Consider the following 26,525-nt stretch of genomic DNA (forward strand, 5'->3'; position numbering starts at 1 on the left):
AGGGGACACAATGCAACATTCTGTGTCACACATACGGTTCTTCCAATCTATTGGAGAGACACATCGGTGTTACTCTTGGCGTCATGGTGTGGGGAACCATCGGGTATGTCTTCAGGTTATTATTGGTAGTGTTTTGGGAGAATCTGGTGGCACAGTGGGAAGTCACGGACATCTTGGCTCCTCATGTGGTTCTTCCCATGCGTCATTAGGGTGGTACCGTTTTTCAGCAGGACAATGCTCATCTTCATATGGCACGTGTCTCTATGGACTGACTTCATGATGTTCAGGTATTTCTCTGGCTAGCGAAATCCAGATCAGCCGTGTTAGAACATTACGTGGGAGCATCTCGGACATAAGCTCTGTCTCAGTTCTAGAATGTAGGATAACAAGGACCAGTTAACGACAGTTGTCAAGCAGCTAGCCTCGAGAGAGAATTCACGAGGTTTATGCCACCTTTCCCAATCGAATAAGTAATTCATTCTGACCATACAAGTCATACTGAAAAGCGCGCTCATGAGGTTAACTTCTTCATAATTTCACTTCATGTTTTAATCTCTGAGTTAACATCACATATCCGCTCAGGCTGTGAAGTTTCATTTCGTACCTCCGTCTCCTTCTGGGTACTTCACTTGCTGTCAGGCAGTCTGTTTTTCTTTGTTAACAACCTTGCGGTATGTTTCATTTGTGCCCTGTCAGAATTAGTGGATGATGTCACAAGTCATAATAGACATGTTGAATAGAGTAATATCATTCTTTTTTTAATGGAACAGCGTGTAATCAGGTTTCTGACCAAACATTCTTCCAGTGTACCAGAATAACTTAGTGTGTGCCATGGCAGTTTGATTCTACGAAGTACGAAGTGTACTGTTAAGAGGGTGCAAATGCATTATTCCTCTGCAGTTCCCGTCTCTGCCTTTTGTAGTTGATGCTCGATAGCATGCTCTGTTTCGCCTTAAGAACAAGCCTGCCATACAGTTCACAGTGGTTTTCAGATTGTAGAAGTACGTACATGTATATTGATACCAACTACAAAACGACCGAGTTACTTCTTTGAAGGGGTAGCCGTGCGGTCAGAGGCGCCTTGCCACGGTTCGCGCGGCTCCCTTCCTTCGAGGTTCGAGTCCTCCCTTGGGCATGGGTGTGCGTGTTGTTGTTAGCGTAAGTTAGTTTAAGTTAGATTAAGTAGTGTGTAAGCCTAGGGACCGATGACCTTAGCAGTTTGGTCCCACAGAACTTACCACAAATTTCAAATTTCAGTTTACTTCTTTCAAACTCGACCGTCATTACACAGCTTTGTTAACAAATCTTTTTTTGTGTGATAGAGTCACGGAGTAGAATACGTCATTGCATCCGCTGTTATCGAATGCATGTAAGAATGTTTAATCCTTTTCCTTTATCACATGACAAAACAGTATTCAAACTCATTTTGTGAGTGAGTGACAGAGTGGAATGGAAGGGAGCTAAGATTCTTCATTCACTACTATTTATTTGAAGTTACTGGCTCGTAGTACTAAATAAAAGATTGAGCGAGACATCGAATTACTCAGTAGACTGATGAGTGGTGAGAAATAGGAGGCTAGTGTGAAGTCATCACAAAAATAAACTAAGTGTATCTGTGTGATCAATTACTCAAAACACACTCACTTCGGCTAAATATGGTCGGTATCTAGTATTTCGATGCCCTTATTCTAGTCGAAATGTCAGTTTCCTATTGTCGATTTTTCTGGACAAATTATGGGGAACAAGCGAATCAGATGCGATCCAATTGTGAATCAGAATGTATGTTAACAGTGATTTGGTTAGTCGCTTCCCTATCTTTCACGGGCTCTAGTCTTCAATATCTGTTTGCTTTCTGTAAATATCTCAAGGCGGAAATTATTGAACTATTCACAGCTATATGATGTTTCTTTCTGTGTCTATTTAAGTTACGTGATTTACACTGGAGTTTGTTTCTTTTTATAGTGTTCTCCATCTTGGCGCTAAGAAGCGTTTGTCTCGCAGCAAGGCTTCCGCTGTCTTTAATAATTTAACATATTTAACTCATTTAACTTTGTCGGTAGCTGCCCACCATGTTGCGACAGTCGTAAGCAATCTAAGAGAAGGAAGTCTGCAATCTGTTGGTGGATCGTGTAAACTTCGATATGTGCATTATATTATATTTGCCTGGGCGTCGTATTTTCTTGGGTGGATAAAGGGTATCAACGCATATTTGCGTGGAGAACCGTCTAAAAACCACACTCGGACTAGTCGGTGAGCCAGTGGTTGTCAATTTGCCACCTGAATTCAGTATGGGCTCGGATTCTCCGTACCCTCCCTTCTCATTCCCGTCACTCAAGGTAGAGCCCTGCACAGTAAGCTATACGAACCGGTCCGTAGCTATTTCTAATGTTTGTCGTATTTTAAATGACTAGTCGCAAACGACATAATGGAGGAAATATAATGCGACGCTATTTCGAGCACCGTTACTTATATAGTTTTCCGCAATAGATTTTTTGCTACAAATTGTTGTGTGTGACATGTTTTGTATCTAAGTGTGGAGTTATCACTTACAGAGTAACATTTATGGCTTTAATAGCCGTAATATTCGACACCGAGCTTCACTTAATAATTTGATTGAGATTTCAGTAACTTATGTTAGTTAACTACACGTTCCACAGATCATTTGAACAATTATTTTACTGAAATGGCATGGATAGTGTTTACAGGCACGGATCTTACATGATAAGTGTTGACATTGATGAATGCATAATCTCACTCCACTATACGTAAAAACGACCAATTTATAAATAGAAATTCGTCCACGGAATAGAAGGAGCTGACCAGGAGACGTGATTTTATGTTATGTTTGAAAGCTTGATTAAGCTGACTGAAGATGTAATGTGTGTCGTAGAAAGTGGAGCGAGGCGCAGACAACAGAGCCCTTGAGAAGCTGAGCGTATTTAATAGACGTATAATCTAACTGGTTGCCACAACAGGAGATGTTAGGGTCACTCTTACGCCAGCAAGACAAATGTCTAACTTTCAGTAGTTATTATTTTTTAAATGTGACTCTGACTTAAATTGACAGTCACACTAGCTGCCAGATCAGTAGTAAGCTATCATCCAGTTACTTCAGATTTCATTTTAAATACCACTGTTGTAACGATTTGCATCATCAGCTCCCACCAAAAACGCGCAACAGAAGAAACGATTCGTGCTGTCGAGTCCAGTTGATGAGGGAGGGGCCGCCCGGTACAGTTCGGTCTGGGGGCCGCACGATTGAGATCTACGTTGTGCGCCGTGTATAAAGATCTAACATATAATGACCTGGTGAGCAACGCGGGGAGAATCAGAGTATAGAACGTGGTAAATGATCTGTCACTGTGATTTCAACAATGCACTTAATATACCATCATCATAAGCGTTACATTCTCGAACTGTGTTAGGTGTGGGTTTGTAGGCGTACGTTAGAGTTAGCAGTTTGTGGCTTCGGCTGCTACGTGTGTTGTAAGGAAATAAAAGAATTACCGGCATCCCAGTTAACTCTGGATATCCGTTTACTACCACATGAGCCTTAGGCAACTTACAAGTGTACATTCCACAGCTTCGCAGATTTCCGACTTGAGTGGAGCATTTCCGCGTCAAATGGGTAGACAATTTCGGAAACTTTGTGTTGTACTTTGCTGCAGCTGAGTACAATAGACCCTTCATTTGTCCTGCATTTCCAGCGTGAATGGGAACAGCAGCATGCTGCCAGAAGTAAAACAGTTGACGGAATAAGTGCAAAGATCGCATTTTGTACTGGACACTCTTTGCCGTCGCAATCTATTGAAAATGTTCAATCTTTTCGTTTTTTTATGTCTTACATGGCATATCTTGCGGGGATAATCTTTCAAAAGAGGCGTTTTGAGTACATGTTGATTGAGGTTTGTAGTGTGAGCGGTGAAAGATAGTATCAGTAAAAGTAAACTGTACATAACCTTTGTTACAACTCTGTTTGAATTTTGAGTTGGAACTGCAAGTCTGAAATGTGAATTCGAACTTTGACTGAAATATGATTGAACTGTGAGTGAACTCGACTAAACTGCGACTGAACTGTACTTGAAATGTATTTCAACTGACGGCCGGTGTGGCCGTGCGGTTCTAGGCGCTACAGTCTGGAACCGCGTGACCGCTACGGTCGCAGGTTCGAATCCTGCCTCGGTCATGGGTGTGTGATGTCCTTAGGTTAGTTAGGTTTAATAACTTCTAGGGGACTCATGACCACAGATGTTAAGTCCCATAGTGCTCAGAGCCATTTGAACCAATTTTTGTAGTTCAACTTTACTTGAACTCTGTAGAGCTATGCATGAGCTGTGGGACTTAGCCTACTAAAAAGTTATGAATATACCATCACGACAACAATTTATGAACACAGGCTAAACCCTAGAAATACCGATGCATTTTCAATAACATGTAACATCAATTTCTTTTTTTTTTTTTTTTTGGGGGGGGGGGGGGAGGGGTTGAGGAGAGACTTCGTAACCACCACCAAAAATAACAAAAAAACAAATTTCGTTGAATATGATTAACATTAATTAACAACATACTTTTAAATGGGTTCTGATGAATAAGTAGGGTACAGAAACTGAAAATATATTTTAGCACCAATACTTTTCCTGTCATGTTTACACTCAGTTGTAGGGTTCTTTATGACACCACAAAAATTTAAACTATTACAGATTTCTATTACTTGTCGTAAATTTTTGTTCACATCATACTTTTTAAAGTTATAGAGATGTGTTAGAAGAGTCTGATCCTGAAAATATGAATATGACATTTGTTGCAAAAAGTGACACTCACTACCAAAACTGAGATTATTAAAAGCGTTAAATACTCTTTCCAAATTTTTAAAACATGAAGTACAAGATTAGGTTACTTCAAAAAGGTGTCCATAAAGTACCCCCCCCCCCCCTTCCTCTTGGTATCGCAGGGCATATGCTCTGCCTAGGCTAAACTGCGTTTAACCACTATTCATTGAATCCATGAGCTATATGCAGTACGTGGAGTGGAGCAAAACCATGCAAGGCAGCAGGTAGTGCTAGGGAGCTACGAGAAGCAACACACGCCAGATACAAGATTCACCAGCTCGGAGTGGCGAATGACATATATCAGATCTTCGGATGGGGTGCGTCAGCAGTTCTGATAGCGGTACTTCACACCAACAGCAAGCAGCCGCGTGAGTTTCTCTCGGTGACAGCTGTCAGGTTAAGGCCTGGTTCTCATTCAAAATGGTCGAAAATTAGGTTATTCGTTTATTGCATGTTTTTAAAGGAATGTGTTTCTAGACTTATGGGACGTGTGTTACATAAGTTTCTACAGCCCATTGTTCGAAGCAGTGTGGGACGCTTCCAGCCAGAGACACATGGCTCAGATGGAAAATTGTCTGCGTGATGCACGATCGCAAAATGATTTGTATCGCAGCACCCATGCAAACATATTCGCCGAAAAAGCTGACGAACAACGTATGCAGGCATATCCAGTTCAGGCACATCGGCTTTTCTCGCCAAGAAGAAAGAGAGAATTTCTCGCCAGAATCAATTCGAGTTAGAGGAAGGATTGTTATACGGTCCTGGAATTGCAGACTGAATTTCATTAACGGAAACACTTTGTTTCGGTCGAATTTTGGTCAAAACATAATTTTTGGTCCTCCATATTGAATTTTGAAAATATAGCTTGAGATTTGGGTTCAGTGACATCAAAAATATATAATAACGCGTATTTTGTATGCAATTTGAACTAATATAATAGTTTTCCATAAATTTTAAACGGATTTTTCTCGAGAAAAGATTTTTCAAAACTGCGTTCAGCATAAAATAAAACGGTTAAACTCATTAACTTCTATCTTGAACCCACGAAAAGGAAAGATGGTATCTTCTTAGAAGAAGGGAGGGAAAGCAACTTAATTGTGGTAGCGACGATTCTTCAGATCAGCTAAAAGACACAAGTTATGAAGTCAGGTACTACGTGTATGAAAATTTAGATTTCGTCACGAATGACAATACTTAAAATGAAGAATCACTTGTGCTTGACCACATTGTCATGGTAGATTTGAATTAATTCGTCAGAGACATAGAATATGACGTCGACATTTCGAATGAGGCGATAGAAGAATTATTTAGATTGAGATATGATACTCAATCAGCTGACACTTTCAAAAAGAGTGTAATACTGCAATAAAGTAATGTTGTGGGATAAAACCATATCCAGTCGATAGAGCCAATTTTAAGATTAATATTATCAGGGCAAAAGGAAACTAAAGATGAATTAAAAATGGAACTTCGAGAATAAAAGTAACTGCTAGATCAAAAAATTATGAAAACAGAAGCTAAAACTTATAAAATTATCAAGGACGTACATGCAGAATGAAATAATAGAATAAAAACTTAAATGAGCCTCAGGAAAGAAAGGGGAAGATCGGAATAATTAATGACTCACATTCACTATAAACTTAAATGCAAGGACTATTAATGACTCACAGGTAGCAAATACGTTTAATAATCATTTCTTAAATGTAGTACAAAATACGGCGACGAACAGTTCAAAAGAAAAGTCAATGCTGTATGTTGAACAGGCAACTTACATAAATTTCAACAGTACAGATGGCTCACCTACTTCTCTATATTTGAGTCTATTGTCCGCAAACTACTGCGAAGTACACAGGAGAGGGTACGCATCATTGTACAATTTACTAGGTTTCTGCGCTTCCATTCACGTACAGAACATGAGAAGAATGATTGTTTAAATTCCTCTGTGCGAGGTGTAATTGATCTAATCTTGTCCTCACAAAGTCTGCAAGAGCAATACGTAGAGGGTTTTAGTATATTGCTAGAGATCATTTAAAACCAGGCCCTGAAACTTTGTAAGTAGGCTTTCTCAGTATGGTTTACATCTACCTTCAAGTTCAGTTCCTTCAAAACCTCTGTGCAACTCTCATCAGGTCAAAAAGTCTTGTGACTATTCGTGCTGCCCTTGTCCATATACCTTCAATATCCCCTATGAGTCCTATTTGGTAGGGTCTCATATACTTGAGCAACATTCTAGGACTAGTAGCGCGACTCATTTGTAAGCAATCTCCTTTGTATACTGATTACATTTCTCAGATGTTCTATCAGTAAACGAAAGACCATCATCCGCTTTACTCACGACAGTGAAATTGATCACAGAATTTCATATTCCTACAAAGTGTTACACCAAGGTAGTTGTATGGGTTGACTGATTCCAACTGTGACTCACAGATGTCATAGTCGCAGGATACTACGTTTTTTCGTTTTGTGAGAAGCAAGTTGCCAATCTTTGCACCACTTCGAAATCTTTTCGAAATAGGACTGAATATTTATGAAGCTTTTTTCAGACAGTACTTCACTACAGATAACTGCATCATCTGCCAAAAATCTGAGATAACTATTGATATTGTCCGCAAGCACATTAATATACAAAATGAACAGCATGGGTTCCAACACAAATGGGGCACATCCGGAGTTACTTTTAAATCTCTCAATCACTTTCCATCCAAGATAACTTGCAGCGTTGTTCCTATCAAATAATCCTCATTCCACTCACAAGTTTCGCTTGACATCACATACGATCATACTTTTGATAATACTCGTAGGTGTGGTGCTGAGTCGAACGCTTTTCGGAAATCAAGACATACTTCATCTACCTGACTGCCTTGATCCAAAGCTTTTAGTACGTCATGTGACGGCAGTGTGATACGGGTTTCGCATGATCAATGTTTCCGGAATCCATGATCGTTGGAATGGAGATCATTTTGTTCAAGATAACTCAATATGTTAGCGTTCAGAATATGTTTTAAGATTCTGCAAGAAATCGATATCAAGTTTACAGGACAGTAGTTTTGTGGATCACTTCTACTACTCTTGTTGTAAACGAGTGCATTCTTCCAACCACTGAGCACGGTCTTTTCTTCGATGGAACTATGTCAGATAGTAACAAAAGGAAGAGCTAACTCAGTCGCAAATACAGTACAGAATTTACCAGGAATTCCGTCGGGCTCTGGAGTTTTCTTCAGTATTAATGCTTTCCGCTGTTTCCCAAAGCCACTGACACTAACAATTATTTCACTAATCTCTCTAGTGGTGCCAAGACAAACTTGGTGCAATTTTCCTGGTTTTTCATTGCAAAGCAACGTTTGAAATTAAGCGTTTCTGGTCTTTGCTTTTCTACCCTCAATTTCAGTTTCTGTGCCGGCCGCTGTGGCCGAGTTGTCCTAGGCGCTTCAGTCCGGAACTGCGCTGCTGCTACGGTTGCAGGTTCGAATGTTGCCTAGGGCATGGCTGTATGTGATGTCCTTAGGTTAGTTAGGTTTAAGTAGTTCTAAGTCTAGGGGACTGATGAAAATGGTTCAAATGGCTCTGAGCACTATGGGACTCAACTGCTGAGGTCATAAGTCCCCTAGAACTTAGAACTACTTAAACCTAACTAACCTAAGGACAACACGCACATCCATGCCCGAGGCAGGATTCGAACCTGCGACCGTAGCGGTCGCGCGGTTCCAGACTGTAGCGCCAGAACCGCTCGGCCACCAGCGACCGGCTCTGGGGACTGATGACTTCAGATGTGAAGTCCCATAGCGCTTAGAGGCATTCAGTTCTTGTCCCATATCCGTGTGATTGGACACTAACTTTGGTGGCACTAACAGCCTTCCAAATGACCAGAATTTCTTTGGGTTTTGTGAAAGATCACCTGACGGTATTCTGGTACGGTTTCATTGACAAGTTGACGCACTGATCTCCCGACAGCCAAACACGTTTCATTCTACATCTCTGTATCTATAGCCATACACAGTTTGCTTACAAGTTTCTTTACAATGATTGTATACCATGGAAGGCCCTGCTCATTATGAACTATTCCTCTAGGCACATCTCTGTCCCGTGCAAGGATGATTATTCTTTTTCTTTTGAATTTGAGTCATATATATATATATATATATATATATATATATATATATATATATATATATGGCATCTGCGTATGTACTGGTCTTTTGAATATGTTTCTTACGACGTTGCTTTCGTGGCTTAGACTCTTCTGTACTGGTGCTGAAAGTCGGTTTTACAAATTTTGTCTGAAATATCACAAATGTTGCTTGACAGTGCACGGTCCACTGTGCCAGAAGATAACTTCTTTTTATGAAAGCTGCTGTCAATTGTAGTTCTCGAACATAATCACAATTAATATGCTGTTCGCTAGAATTGGAAACGGGCTGTTGAAATAAATTGGAACTGTTGTGACCATTATTCTTGCGGGCTGTGACATCAGATTGGGCTGGCTTATCGTCGATAGTAAAATTCTGTTTGCTCAAAATAAAATTTGCATCCGTGCTGGAATTCTGAATGTCACTTCACAAAGTTGGTGTGTTGTATTTTCTGTAGTAATGGACATCGTCTTCTTTTAGTTGTTAATATTGGGATCTGACGGTAGGTTGTCGTGATTATATGTAGCTGCTTTGAAAGAGATAAACGGAATAGTGATATATTGTGTGGTTTCACAGGAATCCGTAGCAACAGTAGATGGATTAGGAGTGTTGTTAGAAACATTTTGCTTGTCAGAATGGGCTGCTAAGTATGTCAATGGGCTGTGAGGGAAATACGTAGTTTACTTTTGACCAGTACTAGTTGCACAATTCAAAGGTTCAATGTAAGAGAAATCGTCTTGTTCTTCAAAAAATTTAGCGTTGTGACGCAGTGACAATCTAATATTTCTGGTATGCCATGTTCTGTTCTGCGTTGAGACAGAATGTGGCGTCTGATGTTTGATTGTTCGCATCGTTAATCTGAAGGAAATAAGAGTTATTTGTTAAGGTTTGATTTGCTGTATGAATCTGGTTTGCAAATCGATGGGTGGGGAATAGAATTTATCATGACAAAGGTTGACTGAAGCAGAACTGTTTACACACTATGAAGCGGAAAGCTGTGGCGTGGACGGAAGGTTTTCATGACTGAGGCCGGTGTTGTGTGTCTAATTTTCGGGTTGACAGAAATCTTCTTTACTGTTAGTGTCATCATGTTTAATATGGGGCTTGATAACCTCACTATTAGTTGTTTCAGACAGCGTGGGTGGCTCAACAGAGCGGTCATGTGTGTCGCTCCATGTAGTATTGTCGTCAGTATCAATGGAATGGAATGAAATTTCTGACATGGAAACATAGCTTTGTTATCAGATTTGGTAGGTATAACTGGTTCATTCATATTTTCAGAGATTAGCCAACTGTTGTCGCTGACGGTAGCGTCAGAGGAAAAACTGACATTTCATCCTGCTTAATAGAGGTCTGAGAGTGAACTTTAAGGCGTGCATCTCATCGAGTGTCTCGTTGATCTACTCTTTCATTAACTGATTGTATTTCATCTGTAAGCTTTTTATATGCTTCACTATGTAAATGTTAAAGCATTAATGCCATCCCTCAAAGGTTTGGTGCTTTCTGTGCATTGCCTAGCTATGACTTCAATTTTATCGCAAAGAAGTTTTTCACTGGCCTTGACGTCTGTATCTACCTGTTTGAAACGGTTATCAGTCGTTTCTGTGTACAATTGAAGCTCGTCACGTATGACGGAAAACTATTCATCATTTTTATTAAATCGTTCATTGAACTGAGTGATGATGTAAACTCATAATTCTCGTAAGATAGAAAATTGTTCATCGTCTTTATTAAATCGTTCATTGAACATGTGCATGAGATTTTAAAACGTCGCTTCGATATTGCTTTGAATTGATGCGACATGTGTCACCTGTGTTGTCCTGTGTGATGTGGAGATATCATACAATGGACGTCTCGTTTGTTGTCCTGTTTGCATAATTACCGTTTACGGAATCTGACGGATTTTTAAAAACAGATCGAGTACTTTGCACTACTGTGTCCTCTGACATACCGTTGGCATTCTAACCGACTGTACAAGTATTGGATAGTTCATTGACCTGATTCGGTAAAGAATCGTGTTCTGACATCTGCGTGTTAGCAATATCTACCTCAGCGTCTCCTGCTATGCCGGAATCGACAGTCTGAGCAGATGGTAAATTAGGTGAAATCATACTGTCATGAAACTGTACATTACTCTGGGAAGCGTAACTCACGTTTTCTGTGGTGCTTTGCAACTGTTGCACCGCAGTGTTGTTACTGTCATCCTCAACATAGTTGTCAGTAATAGGAAATAAGTCTATACCGTTATGTACAATTATCAGATTACGGGCCGGAACCTTGACGCTTTTGCGCTGCATCGTTTCAAATACTGAGTACAAGACCAAAGATAAAAATTCAACACTCAACCCAATAAAAAAAAAAAAAGACGGAGCATAAGAATTCCGGTGAACTGTGGAAGAATTTGGTACAAGTTAGTAAATTGTGTTACGCCAAAAATACCTAACTACTGTTATTGCTTCAGAGTTGTTGAGAGAACAGAATATATATATATATATATATATATATATATATATATATATATATATATATGACTATTCTATTATCAAGGATTTCACAAAGCGAACGACTGGCAGAGCTGTCACTAAGTGTAATGTTCTTTCATAAAATAAAAGCTTTAGGAATACGTTGAATGAATGTCTGATCTGTGGAATGAGTACTGAGCTCGAATTGACGTGTTGCGTGTTATAAGGGCAGTGGTGTGCTTACTCTGCGTTACGAAATGACTGGGCGATGCAGCTCCCAATACCTATGAGGAAATACAGTCACTGCAAAATATATTCAGCCTCTTAGGCACTGAATCATTTGTCCTGTTCAAAACTGATAACTTTGGTCCCTGTGCACATAACAAATAAATTAAATTGTCTCACGTCTCTAGAGACGCGATATATTCTGGTCTCTCACAAAAAATGTAAATGCTAGCTTCAGGCTCAGCAGTGTGCAATACTGGCCATAATATTTTGAAATGCACATGAAATTCTTTTGGCTGATAAACGAGACCATAAAAGAAAATCCAAAGTCCTTAAATAATATATGACCTGGACAGGGAGGCGGTGTTGATTATGGTGAATTACTACCACTAAGTTTTTTTTCCCCAAAATTATATTGCCAATTAAGTTTGGCTTTTCAAAAGCATCTAACAATTGAAGTTACGTTACTCACAATCGATTCACAATCAATGAGATTTAAACAGCAAGTATTATCTAACCTCATTAAACCATTATAAATGCAGATCATCAAATTACATATAGCTCTGTCAACAAATCTTAGAAGCATTACAAAAGCGAAATATCTAACTAGCCTTTTTATCAAAACAGTTTACATACATTCTGGGGTTACTCAACAACTACAATTTATCAGGCAACCCATCTATACTAACGCGCTAGCAGAAACAGAAATCATAATTATTTTACATTTTTACCTTCCTTGCATGAAGACGTCTGCTTCGATGTTCAACAATATTGACATACCTAAATTAATCTAAAACTGGATGGCTTCAGGCAGCACACCACAAAAACTGCCTACTCCATCGTCTTTACCTCACAGACAGCTACGTACAACTGTGTGCCAACCGCTCTCTTACTCCAATATTGTAATAATCTCTGACTAGAAGCAGTATATCTGGGTCTGCGGTCTTATACAATTGTGCCCTAGTGTTAGTTACCCATTATAGTTTGATAATATTTGTTCCCATAACAGCCTCGTGGTCATTAATATCTGTTTTGATGTGGAAGTTCTCAAAGAAGTCAGGTCTATTCGTGGCCATTAGAGCAAACATCTTTCCACCATGAGTGGGGCCCCGAAGTTTTTGTTTCAGTTAGTTCTCAGACATGTCATTTTGTGATGTTTCACAATACAGTGGCATCGTTTCCTTCTTATTTTACGAAATAAACTGTCTTGCAGTTACGAATGTGAAACACATAATCTTCTAACGTTGGCTACTGGCACTACAGTACATGTTTAATATTATAGGAGAGGACGATATTAACTCAAGCTCTTAAAAGAATTATAAACGGTGTACAATTTTGTACTCATCGGCATAATAGTTTCAGATCTGACGCTCATTGTCTTCTTTGTCTAGGGATGAAATGGAGGTGGGTTTTATATTTCACAGTAAAGAAGTTTTCTTACAATGAACCTGTACAATGGTTTAGTTCACATTTGTATTTCTTGTTGGAACACTAAAATTTCATAGTGATAACTGTTTTAATACTGAACAGAGCTTCTCTATAAATGTGTCTCTTTCATGAGAACCACATTTCAGTGTGCACTACTTAAAGACAAAAACAATATTCACATGTATATGTTTCCAACTGCAGGTAGAAAAATAGCAGCTGTTTGCCACAGAAGCTGCGTGCTATATGACGACTGTATTAGGGGAATGAAAACTTTATGCATAATTTGTCCTGTATTTTAGAATATGACTTTCTAACATGTTCTCGAAATGGCAGTGAAAGCAACAGCTTTTGAAGTTTACAGAAATGTAAGGTTAAAATTAGTAACAACAATTTCTTCAAATAACTATGAACTGTAACTTCTGAAATTTCTAAATATGCTGTGTGTGAAAGAAAACATAGCTTTGTCTGCCAAGTGAATGTATTTACGGGAACTTATATTTTTTTAAACATAATAAACATTTTCTATTTATTGAATGAAAAAATTTCATGAACAGTTACATGAATAATATTTTGGCGAATACCCGAAATACCTGTCACTTTTGGTAACTTATGTAAAGTTGAATCTATACGATAACTAATTTTCTTAGCAGAATACCGATTAACAAAACAGTGCAAAATTATTATTAAATTATGTACAGATTTGAAAAGATACAAGGTTTAGCAACTGCACCAATGTATAGTGCAATTTTTTGGTGAACATGAATCCTGCAATTTGTAGCTGAAAATCAGATTAAACATTACATAAAGTTAGGTGGTACTGAAAATTTATGTTATTCTGTGAAACTACTACAAATCCTGATTTGTTGCAACAAGATGTATTATCATGTCACCTCTAATAAAACTATAATTCATCAAATTGATTGTTCGGTGATTAAATGCTCCACCATCCACCAATGATGGCAATTTGATTGGTGAACTTACGTACGAGGAACTGAAGTTTCTCTAAGAGTTCCACTTACATCAGGAGATGAATCTGATGGTCGACAGAAGGATACAAAAACAGTTCTGTCCTCTACTGATGCTGAGTCTAGTCCTAACGACCTCGCCAGCAAATTAAATTCCTATGTCGGTGTATCTGAGTGTCTTTTTTGCTGACATATAAACAACCTTCACTTTTCCTTTAACCAATCCTTTCACTATACATTTAAATTTTCTCAAAATATCTCACTCTTTCAGCTTTAGGTTTTAACCTGCTATGTGACCTTCACTGCTATGTACTGTGTGACCTTCACTGGTTTTCAGGAATTCTTCAGCTCTAGTACTCTGTTGTGAATGTCTCTGCAGTTAATCACTAGAATTTCATTCACACCTGTGATCGACGTTCCTTTGGATCTTACACTGATATTTCTGGGTCTCACACAGTTGTCGGTATCTGGATAGAGAGTTGCCTAATCAGTGAAACGCTTGTCAGTACCCCACACACGTTAACTAGCTGTGTAGCAACCTCTGACGTGTAGTGCACACGTGACCCATTTAGGGGGCCCTATAGTTCTTAACAATATAGTGCAAGACTAGGAAGTCGCAGCCTATCTTGTCACTGAGCCTTCTAAGTCTGTGGTTCATTCCTCCCACTCGACTCAGTACCAGGTGGGCATGATCATTAAAAAAAAAAAAAAATTCCTCGCCCAGGGCTGGTCTTCTCAACTTTCGGTGTCAGTCGCTGGAATGATCCAAATAAGATCTCAGAGCCGCAACGGCAGGCATCGTTAGTTGTTACGTGTGCCCAATCTGGAGTTTGTTGATCTCTGTACCCTCAATGGCTGCCGGAATAGCTTCTACATCTACATCTACATCCATACTCCGCAAGCCACCTGACGGTGTGTGGCGGAGGGTACCCTGAGTACCTCTATCGGTTCTCCCTTCTATTCCAGTCTCGTATTGTTCGTGGAAAGAAGGATTGTCGGTATGCCTCTGTGTGGGCTCTAATCTCTCTGATTTTATCCTCATGGTCTCTTCGCGAGATATGCGTAGGAGGGAGCAATATACTGCTTGACTCTTCGGTGAAGGTATGTTCTCGATACTTTAACAAAAGCCCGTACCGAGCTACTGAGCGTCTCTCCTGCAGAGTCTTCCACTGGAGTTTATCTATCATCTCCGTAACGCTTTCGCGATTACTAAATGATCCTGTAACGAAGCGCGCTGCTCTCCGTTGGATCTTCTCTATCTCCTCTATCAACCCTATCTGGTATGGATCCCACACTGCTGAGCAGTATTCAAGCAGTGGGCGAACAAGCGTACTGTAACCTACTTCCTTCGTTTTCGGATTGCATTTCCTTAGGATTCTTCCAATGAATGTCAGTCTGGCATCTGATTTACCGACGATCATCTTTATATGATCATTCCATTTTAAATCACTCCTAATACATACTCCCAGATAATTTATGGAATTAACTGCTTCCAGTTGCTGACCTGCTATTTTGTAGCTAAATGAAAAGCGATCTATCTCTCTATGTATTCGCAGCACATTACACTTGTCTACATTGAGATTCAATTGCCATTCTCTGCACCATGCGTCAATTCGCTGCAGATCTTCCTGCATTTCAGTACAATTTTCCATTGTTACAACCTCTCGATACACCACAGCATCATCTGCAAAAGCCTCAGTGAACTTCCGATGTCATCCACAAGGTCATTTATGTATATTGTGAATAGCAACGGTCCTATGACACTCCCCTGCGGCACGCCTGAAATCACTCTTACTTCGGAAGACTTCTCTCCATTGAGAATGACATGCTGCGTACTGTTATCTAGGAACTCTTCAATCCAATCACACAATTGGTCTGATAGTCCATATGCTCTTACTTTGTTCATTAAACGACTGTAGGGAACTGTATCGAACGCCATGCGGAAGTCAAGAAAAACGGCATCTACCTGTGAACCCGTGTCTATGGCCCTCTGAGTCTCGTGGACGAATAGCGCGAGCTGGGTTTCACACGACCGACTTTTTCGAAACCCATGATGATTCCCTCGGAGTAGATTTCTAGTCATCGGAAAAGTCATTATACTCGAACATAATACGTGTTCCAAAGTTCTACAACTGATCGACGTTAGAGATATAGGTCGATAGTTCTGCACATCTGTTCGCCATCCCTTCTTGAAAACGGGGATGATCTGTGCCCTTTTCCAATCCTTTGGAACGCTACACTCTTCTAGAAACCTACGGTATTCCGCTACAAGAAGGGGGGCAAGCTCCTTCGCGTACTCTGTGTATAATCGAACTGGTATCCCATCAGGTCCAGCGGCCTTTCCTCTTTTGAGCGATTTTAATTTTTTCTCTATCCCCCTGTCGTCTATTTCGATATCTAACATTTTGTCATCTGTGCGACAATCTAGAGAAGGAACTACAGTGCAGTCTTCCTCTGTGAAACAGCTTTGGAAAAAGACATTTAGTATTTCGGCCTTAAGTCTTTCATCCTCTGTTTCAGTACCATTTTGGTCACAGAGTGTCTGGACATTTTGTTTTGATCCACCTACCGCTTTGACATAAGACCAAAATTTCTTAGGATTTTCTGCCAAGTCAGTACATAGAACTTTACTTTCGAATTCATTGAACGCCTCTCGCATAGCCCTCCTCACACTACATTTCGCTTCGCGTAATTTTTGTTTGTCTGCAAGGCATTGGCTATGTTTATGTTTGCTGTGAAGTTCCCTTTGCTTCCGCAGCAGTTTTCAAACTCGTTTGTTGTAACACGGTGGCTCTTTTCCATCTCTTACGATCTTGCTTGGCACATACTCATCTAACGCATATTGTACGATGGTTTTGAACTTTGTCCACTGATCCTCAACACTATCTGTACTTGAGACAAAACTTTTGTGTTGAGCCGTCAGGTACTCTATAATCTGCTTTTTGTCACTTTTGCTAAACAGAAAAATCTTCCTACCTTTTTAATATTTCTACACTCCTGGAAATTGAAAAAAGAACACATTGACACCGGTGTGTCAGACCCACCATACTTGCTCCTGACACTGCGAGAGGGCTGTACAAGCAATGATCACACGCACGGCACAGCGGACACACCAGGAACCACGGTGTTGGCCGTCGAATGGCGCTAGCTGCGCAGCATTTGTGCACCGCCGCCGTCAGTGTCAGCCAGTTTGCCGTGGCATACGGAGCTCCATCGCAGTCTTTAACACTGGTAGCATGCCGCGACAGCGTGGACGTGAACCGTATGTGCAGTTGACGGACTTTGAGCGAGGGCGTATAGTGGGCATGCGGGAGGCCGGGTGGACGTACCGCCGAATTGCTCAACACGTGGGGCGTGAGGTCTCTACAGTACATCGATGTTGTCGCCAGTGGTCGGCGGAAGGTGCACGTGCCCGTCGACCTGGGACCGGACCGCAGCGACGCACGGATTCACGCCAAGACCGTAGGATCCTACGCAGTGCCGTAGGGGACCGCACCGCCACTTCCTAGCAAATTAGGGACACTGTTGCTCCTGGGGTATCGGCGAGGACCATTCGCAACCGTCTCCATGAAGCTGGGCTACGGTCCCGCACACCGTTAGGCTGTCTTCCGCTCACGCCCCAACATCGTGCAGCCCGCCTCCAGTGGTGTCGCGACAGGCGTGAATGGAGGGACGAATGGAGACGTGTCGTCTTCAGCGATGAGAGTCGCTTCTGCCTTGGTGCCAATGATGGTCGTATGCGTGTTTGGCGCCGTGCAGGTGAGCGCCACAATCAGGACTGCATACGACCGAGGCACACAGGGCCAACACCCGGCATCATGGTGTGGGGAGCGATCTCCTACACTGGCCGTACACCACTGGTGATCGTCGAGGGGACACTGAATAGTGCACGGTACATCCAAACCGTCATCGAACCCATCGTTCTACCATTCCTAGACCGGCAAGGGAACTTGCTGTTCCAACAGGACAATGCACGTCCGCATGTATCCCGTGCCACCCAACGTGCTCTAGAAGGTGTAAGTCAACTACCCTGGCCAGCAAGATCTCCGGATCTGTCCCCCATTGAGCATGTTTGGGACTGGATGAAGCGTCGTCTCACGCGGTCTGCACGTCCAGCACGAACGCTGGTCCAACTGAGGCGCCAGGTGGAAATGGCATGGCAAGCCGTTCCACAGGACTACATCCAGCATCTCTACGATCGTCTCCATGGGAGAATAGCAGCCTGCATTGCTGCGAAAGGTGGATATACACTGTACTAGTGCCGACATTGTGCATGCTCTGTTGCCTGTGTCTATGTGCCTGTGGTTCTGTCAGTGTGATCATGTGATGTATCTGACCCCAGGAATGTGTCAATAAAGTTTCCCCTTCCTGGGACAATGAATTCACGGTGTTCTTATTTCAATTTCCAGGAGTGTATTTACGGCTGAAATCATCGATGCAGTAACCGCTTTACGATCGCTGATTCCCTGTTCTGCGTTAACTGTTTCAAATAGTTCGGGTCTGTTTGTCACCAGAAGGTCTAATATGTTATTGCCACGAGTCGGTTCTCTGTTTAACTGCTCAAGGTAGTTTTCTGATAAAGCACTTAAAAAAATTTCACTGGATTCTTTGTCCCTGCCACCCGTTATGAACGTTTGAGTCTCCCAGTCTATATCCGGCAAATTAAAATCTCCATCCAGAACTATAACATGGTGGGGAAATCTACTCGAAATATTTTCCAAATTATCCTTCAGGTGCTCAGCCACAACAGCTGCTGAGCCAGGAGGCCTATAGAGACATCCAATTACCATGTCTGAGCCTGCTTTAACCGTGACCTTCATCCAAATTATTTCACATTTAGGATCTCCGTCAATTTCCTTCGATGCTATTGCACTTCTTATCGCTATAAACACGCCTCCCCCTTCACTGTCCAGCCTGTCTCTGCGGTATACATTCCAATCTGAGTTTAGGATTTCATTACTGTTTACGTCTGGTTTCAGCCAACTTTCTGTCCGTAGTACTATATGGGCATTGTGACCGTTTATTAATGAGAGCAGTTCTGGGACCTTTCTATAGACGCTCCTGCAGTTTACTATTAGCACATTAATATTGTTATTCCCTGTTGCATTTTGCCTACTCCTACCTTGCCGCGTCTCAGGAGGCGTCTTGTCGGGCCTAGGGATGGAATTGTCTAACCTAAAAAACCCACATGTGGACTCCACAAGTACTCCGCTACCCTTGTAGCCGCTTCCGGCGTGTAGTGCACGCCTGACCTATTCAGGAGGACCCTACATTTCTCCACCCGATAGCGGAGGTCGAGAAATTTGCACCCCAGATCTCCGCAGAATCTGTGGACCCTCTGGTTTAAGCCTTCCACTCGGCTCCAAACCAGAGGACCGCAATCGGTTCTGGGAACGATACTACAAATTGTTAGCTCAGTTTCCACGCCGCGAGCGAGTCTTTCCGCCTTCACCAATTCCGCCAACCGCCTGTACGAACTGAGGATGACCCCTGAACCCAGACGGTAGGAGTCATTGGTGCCGACATGAACAACAATTTGCAGTCGGGTGCACCCAGTGCTCTCTATCGCCGCCGGCAGGGCCTCCTCCACATCTCGGATGAGACCCACCGGCAAGCAGACAGAGTGAACACTGGTCTTCTTCCCCAACCTTTCCGCTAGTTACCTAAGGGGCTCCATCATCCGCCCAACGTTGGAGCTCCCAATAACTAATAAACCTCTCCCCCCCCCCCCCCCCCCCCCGTGTGCCTGCTCGGACCTTGCTGAAGGAGCGGCCACATGTCCACTCACAGGCACAGAGCGGGCGATGCCACACAACCAGCCTCCACATTGACCCTCCACCTCGTGCACCGCGAAAGCTGCTGAACCCACCGCTCCCCTTGGAGAGAGGGTGGCCCAACCGCGCCCGGTACCCGCGAAGATGTCTCGACAGCAGGGACAGTGGGTGAAGCATGTAACACCTGGGGTGTACCATGCGACGCACCAGCTTTTTCAACATGTCGAAAGAGGCCGCAAGGCAAACACACTGAATGCACGTGGTATTTTTTCCTATCCCCTGTTGCCATTTCCCTAAGGGAATACTACTGTTCGCCGTATATTTGCACTGCCGACGATTGATAGACCCCAACTCGTTTCCAGTTACCTCCTCTTCACATAGGACAAAAGATTAAACTTAATCGCAGTCGCGAATAGAGTCAACCGTCACCTGTAGACTGGAATGATGATAATGAAAATTTGTGCCGGACTGGGAATCGAACACGAATTTCCCGCTTATCGCTAGCGGTCGCCTTACCATTTGGCTATCCGTGCACGACTCAGTGCCGGACCGAAACTTGCGTATGTCGTCGATCATTCGTCTACAACCTGTACTCGTACATCCATTACGTATCTTCAGGTACAGGTGAGACATTTTACTTGGAAGGCACCTGCCTGGGGTCAGATAAATACGAAACTTGTTCCTAAGGGGCCCCATTACGCGCCTAACGTTGGAGATCCCAACTACCAGCAAACCCACCCTCTGTGAATGCCCAGACCTTGCAGGCCGAGAAGCTTACTCTGGACGACTGCATAGGCTCAGAGACATCGTCAGATACAGATAAGGCCTGAAATCTGTTCGTCAAACGAACCGGGTAGGCCCTACGATCGATCCTTCGGAAAGTTTATTGCTGCCTGACAGACTTTGGTACGATCTCCCACTCAACTACGGTGAGGGGTCATCCTCAGTGCACGCAGTACGCGGGGCGGCCACAGCAGTGGACCGATCAGAGGACACGTGGGACATGCTCGACGTCCTTCGCATCCATGCGTTCGATCCCCCACAGTGACGTCCCTCGGCAGCAGCCTCAAGCTGTGTCACGGAAGCCAAAGCAACCTGGAGCTGAGAGCGAAGCGTCGCCAACTCACCTTGCATCTGTACACAACAATCACAGTTCCTATTATAACGACTCCTCTTATTACTAGGCTAATTACTGTTTAGCTCTACAGGGCCATTATACTGAAATGTTTCCCCACACCACCTAGTATTGTCTTTCTATTTGTGTGAGTAACTGTATGTTCACTGTTGTGGGTAAATACATACAGCGTACACAGGGCGGTGTGTGAAACTGATGGCGATTACACGCTTCCGCTGTTGTAGAAATCTGCTCCAGATGCTGCAGATACCGTGTTGAGCTGAAAGTGGTTACCAAAATACGGAGAAATATTCTTCGGGGGTCTGTTGCATAGCAATCAGATTGCTTTCAGTTCTGAGAAATGTCCAGTTACTATTGTTGATTTGAATGATCCATGAAGTGACTTCTTTTCCGAAGAAACATCGAACTATTTCACTAGAACTGAACGCTCCCGTCGGAACTGTTCTCAGCTGGTGTTTATTAGTAAATCATAATAGCAGTACATCGCTGGGTGTATAATAAGACGTACCTTCTTTAAATGAACAATATTTTATTGTTCAATTAACTGATTTCCTTCCATATGCACTTATATTTTACAATGTGAATCAAAAACACGCAATGGCGTCGATTTTTTACGTCACAAGAATGGCTCTCCTCTACTAAAAATTACTCTTAACTAGAACAAACAAAAACTATATCCTAAGAATAATTATGTGAGCGCTGTCCGCCACAGAGTAATAAACAATATCTTTGTCTCTCTCTCGCACTGTCACAGCAAGTTACGCTGCATGATACATCATATATGCCCCTCTTGTGGACGAACGTTTTTGGGCAAAAACAAACACGAGCGTTCACACAACACTATATCGGTGATTGTTTATGACGCTGTATTGAAGTCCACTAGAGTATTAATGTCCACTGTATTTCTTATGATATTTTGGTATTAGTGAATGACTATATAAATGTAAATTATAGATTTGGGTGCATATACTGCTGACAAAGGCTGTGCTGAATTCCTGATGCAGCATGTATGCATAGCTTACATGCTTGCTTTTATTCATTTGTCGAGGATGGCATGAGATGTGATCAGAAACCTTTTTTATCATCATTCAAAGCTTCTGTCACTCGCCTTGGGATGTCTCAAACGGATAATCTAGCCATTCGGCCAAGCCCCACAAAGGAAAACCAAGGAAAACCTCGGGGTAGATTTACCATCCTCGTATTTCTCGTTTGCAAGGGTAATTAATTGAATTACAATGGAAAATAAAAAAAATATTTACAATATGGATTTTTTTGTTGAATGAATTTAAACACTGTTCACAAAAGAAACGCAACACTGTTAATCTTCTGTGTCTTGAGGTGAACCGTCGACGCGTTGGTTTACGTCCATCTACGATTCCCTTCTATCAGTCATCTCCGGGTAACTGATTGAATTCTATTCCCATTTCACCGTCTCCTCGTGGGTATTATGGTTTTCCGCATATGGTTAACATGAAAATAAGAGTCAGTGTAAGTTCCGTGGAAAAGGTATTTGATCTATGCTGAGCTGAAATAGAATCTAATCTAAAGTTCTTTCTAATTGTCTGTCCTGAATTCGAAATATTCGGAAGTCGTAAGGTGTTCTTCATTTCTATCAACAACCCTATAATGCACTATACACAAATCCAACTGGTGCTGCCGTGTCAACTTATGCTCGTCATCTTTCAGATGGACTTTTACACTTGTTGATGTGCTTATAACTGAAAGGCATTTGCTCAGTTGGTAACTTCGCGAGTAACAATTGACATAACATAATTTACATACACAGGTATGTTACAACAATAGTACAATTATAAAGACAATGTTCATCACAAAAGATTGAAACAAAGTAATAGGCGTCCTTTTTAAAACTGAGAACGGGTTACCCCTTCCGAACAGCATGACTTTAGCTCAGCAAATAAAAAAAAAGCAAATACAAACATACACTGACATTGTCAAATTGACATAAGGAAAAATATCTTGCCATAGACCAGATTCATTTGAGTCACTAACCCATGGTCATTATGCATTGTGAAACCTGATTGAAATTACTATCTACTAAATAAAAAATTTTAAAAGAAATCATTCATACTATAGCTAAATTCTCTGCATACTGAAAAGAAAACTTATCCTTACAGTGGAAAACCTATACATAATGTCTGCATATCTCTCGTACAGTATGCCTGAAAAGAAAAACTAACTACTAAATTGTAAAAAAAAAGAAACTATCCTAAGTATGATTCATAGGTTTAATGAAAATTCTCTAATCAATATTATTTGATAAGAATAGTATTTTCAATATTCAGAATCTTCAGTCATCATGAAATTGCTTTAACAAGTGATGAGGATACATTCCTTTCACCCTTCCATTCTTCACATCCTTCAAAACATAAGTTCCTGGATGGGGTATTTTGGTAATCACAAATGGTCCTTGATACAATAATTGCCATTTTGTGTTCTTCCTCTGTATAAGTGAAGCCTTAGGATGAGTTTTTACTAAAACTTGGTCTTTCACTTTATATGTTTTTATTTTTCCAAGTCGATTGTCAAAATATATTTTCCTTTTTCTTGCCTTGTCCATTATATTGAGTAAGGATTGTCGTACTTTATTTTGTAGGTCTATTTTGTTAATAGCTACTTTAGGAATTGGTCGAATCCAGTCATTCTGTTCCTGTTTTCCAAACATCAGTTCGTATGGGGTGTATTCTGTCGTAGTATGTGGCATATTGTTTACAATTTCCTGAAAATCGTGAAGATAATCGATCCATTTGGGTTGCTGGTTGTGGCAATATGTTCTCATGAACCGGTTTAATTCACGCAAAATTCGTTCCACGGGATTCGCCAAAGGGTGGTACACTGATGTTAGAATTTGTTTTATACCACAACTGGCTAATGTTTGCCTCCAACGAAATCCAGTGAACATTGACCCATTGTCAGAAAGAATAGCCTCTGGTTAGCCTACTTTGACTATATAATCTTTGACCAGCTTCTTGGCTATGGATGCAGCAGTAGCTGATTTTAATGGATAAAGTTTGATATACTTAGTGAATATATCAAGAAAAGCTACAATATATTTGCATCCTCCCCTTGATGATGGTAGAGGACCACAGACGTCGACCGAAATGATTGACAGCGGTTTAGTGGGTATAATAGGATGTAGGAAATCTTTCACACAAAAATTTCCTGGTTTGGCTAGCTGACAAATTTTACATTTCCTTAACTGTCTGTGCACTTTCCTGCGAATGTTTGGGAAGTAGCAATATGCTTGAATCTTCCGAGCACACTTTAATACTCCAAAATGTCCCCAAGTGATGTGCGTGTGCAAAATTAAGTCATTCTCATTCTTCTCGGGAATACACACCTTCCAATTATCTGAATCAAGATGCCCTTTGAAAAATAAGACATCGTCCTCAACTTTGTACAGTCTCTTCAGATCACCGTTTCCAGGCTTTGCTAAAGTTTCCTTTATTGAATGCCAACGAGGATCTTCATTCTGTAGTTTTTCCATGTTCTTACACATGTCAAGAAAATGTTTCCTATATATCCTATCAGTCATTATAAGAACATTAAATTCGGACGGATTGCCGGTGATGTTGATAGTTGACAAATCTCCATCTGGCATTCTAGACAGTGCATCAGCGATGAAATATCCTGTCCGCTTAGGTATTTAATTTCAAATTGAAACTCTTGGAGTGAGAGCGTCCATGTAGCTAATCTTGGATGTAATAATTTACATGTTTGCAAAAAACTTAACGCTTTGTGGTCACAGTATACTGTTGTCTTCGCTCCATATAAGTAATAGTAAAATTTCTTAAATGAGCAGACTACGGCCAATGCTTCCCTTTCGGTAGTCGTATATGTTCTTTCACAAGCAGTTAAGAGTCGGCTAGCAAAAGCTATTGGACAGAAAGTTGATTTCCTATCTATCATCTTTACTTGGAAGAGGCATGAACCTATTCCAATTTTCGAAGCATCTGCCATTAAACCGAATTCTTGGCTCATATCCGGATGATATAATGTTTGTGAATTGACTAAGGCATGTTTTATTGCTTCAAATGCATTCTGACATTGTTGCCTCCACACCCACGGAGTATTTTTGCGCAACAAGCTGTACAACGGTTCTGCATTAATAGAGTGGTCGTGAATGAAACGCCTGAAAAAAGAGACAACTCCGAGGAAGCCCTTTAACTGTCCTTTTGTTGTTGGAACTGCAAAGTTTTTGATTGCCTTTAGTTTCTCGGAGTCCGGTAAGATGCCTTTTTCATTTATAAGATGCCCCAAAAATTTGATTTTATCTCGAGCAAAATGGGACTTTTGCAGATTTGCGGTTATGCCTGCTTCCTTGAAACATTCTAACACTCTTCTCAATAAATCAACGTGCTCCTCCCATGTGCTCGTAGCTATGAGCATGTCGTCCACAAATAAAGTTAAATTGCTTCGAAGTGCAGGTCCCAATGCATGATCTAGAGCATTTATAAAAACTCCTGAGCTCACGTTTAGCCCAAAAGGTAAAACCTTAAATTGATAGCTTCTACCTGCATGTACAAATGCGGTGTACTTTTTTTGATGGTTCGTCTAGAGCCACCTGCCAAAATGAACTTCTCAAATCAATATTTGTTAAGTATTTCATCTCCTCGAACTTTTGAATTAGCTCATCGATGTTTTCCGGGTGAGTTCGCACGGGCATGATAATCTTATTTATCTGCCGTGCGTCTAGCACGAGACGAACTTTTCCTCCCCTTTTCGAGACAACATGAAGCGGACTACAGTATGGACTCGTCGAAGGTTCGATCAGATACCATTCAAGCATCTGGTGGATTTCCGCATCAACTGCCTTTCGTTGGTGCCACGGTACTGGATAAAAAATACGGCAGAAAACTTGGTGTGGTATCACATCTAAATGGCATGTGTATCCCTTGATTACACCAGGTCTTTCTTGAAAGACTTCATGATATTCCTGTAGAAGATCATATAATTGCTTTCTTTGGTGTTGTTGCAAATATTCAGGTTCTTGCACCTTTTCATATACCACAACTTCAGGGTTTAAAACTGGTTGCAAGTAATTAATTTGGTAATACCGTACAGGTTTGCTATGTATCCACTTTATTTGCAGCTTTCGTCACTGACAATACTTTCCATGGGTACTATATTCCCTGAGAAGATTCACTTGATGTTTCTGATCCATTATTGTAAAACTGGCACGGCCTAGAGAAAAATCGATATGCCAATCTCTCTCTCTAAATTCATCTATACCCAGGATACAGTCCTCAACCAATTTTTCTATCACAAGGAACGTGCAATTTATAGCTACATTTCCTATATCTAACTGGAGTTGAGTCTGCACTTTAACCTGAGAAGACTTATGACCAGTAGGACCTACAATTCTACAACATTGAACAGGAAAAATCGGTGGATCTGCTTTCTGAAGTATTCTTTGAAATAACTTCTCAGAAATGACATTTACTGCTGCTCCTGTATCTAAAGTAACTTGCACAGTAATGCCTTCAATCGCCGCCTGAATTTTCGCAACAGGTACAGTGATATATTCCTCTTGACAAGGCATCATATCCTGCTGAAGTTCTT

This window comes from Schistocerca americana, chromosome 3, assembly GCF_021461395.2.
Source record: "Schistocerca americana isolate TAMUIC-IGC-003095 chromosome 3, iqSchAmer2.1, whole genome shotgun sequence".
NCBI lineage: Eukaryota > Metazoa > Arthropoda > Insecta > Orthoptera > Acrididae > Schistocerca > Schistocerca americana.